This window comes from Octopus bimaculoides, chromosome 26 (genome assembly GCF_001194135.2).
Source record: "Octopus bimaculoides isolate UCB-OBI-ISO-001 chromosome 26, ASM119413v2, whole genome shotgun sequence".
NCBI lineage: Eukaryota > Metazoa > Mollusca > Cephalopoda > Octopoda > Octopodidae > Octopus > Octopus bimaculoides.
The window spans coordinates 5,226,072-5,226,968 of NC_069006.1; positions in this window are offsets into that span (position 1 = coordinate 5,226,072).

Consider the following 897-nt stretch of genomic DNA (forward strand, 5'->3'; position numbering starts at 1 on the left):
CCATGCCAACGTCTTCATTGAACACTAAACTCGGCTTGCGAAGACCTGTTGGGGCAAGCGAAAGCGAAATCGTGATGGCACCAGTACCAGTAGATCACAAAGAGCACCATCCGAGCGTGATCACTGCCAGAGCACGGTGGCACGTAAATAGCACCATTTGAGCGTGACCGTTACCAACGTCGCCTTCCTGGCACTTGTGCCAGTGGCACGTGAAAAGACATTCGAGCGAGTTTGTTGCCACTACCGCTGAACTGGCCCCTGTGCAGGTGGCACGCAAAATACACCATTTCGAGCATGGCTGTTCCCAGTACCTCCTGACTGGCCTTCGTGCCGGTGGCATGTAAAAGCACCCACTACACTCTCGGAGTGGTTGGCGTTAAGAAGGGCATCCAGCTGTAGAAACTCTGCCAAATCAGACTGGAGCCTGGGGTAGCCATCTGATTCACCAGTCCTCAGTCAAATCGTCCAACCCATGCTAGCATGGAAAGCGGACGTTAAACGATGATGATGATGATATGTATGTATGTATATACAATGGGCTTCTTTCAGTTTCCATCTACCTAAACCACTCACAAGGCTTTGGTTAGCCCGAAGCTATAATAGAAGACACATTGCCCGAGGTGTCATGCAGTGGGACTGAACCCAGAACCATGAGGTTGGGAAGCAAGCTTCTTACGACACATATGATCACTAGAAAGTAATTGTTTGAAGGTCATTCAGCAAAATATAAACACTCATATGTTGTCTTTGATGGGAGAATTCATCATCATCATCATCGTCATCATTATTATCAAGGTGGTGAGTTGGCTGAATAGTTAACACGCTGGATGAAATATTTAGTGGTATCTTGCCCGTCACTGCATTCTGAGTTCAAATTCCGCCAAGGTTGACATCACC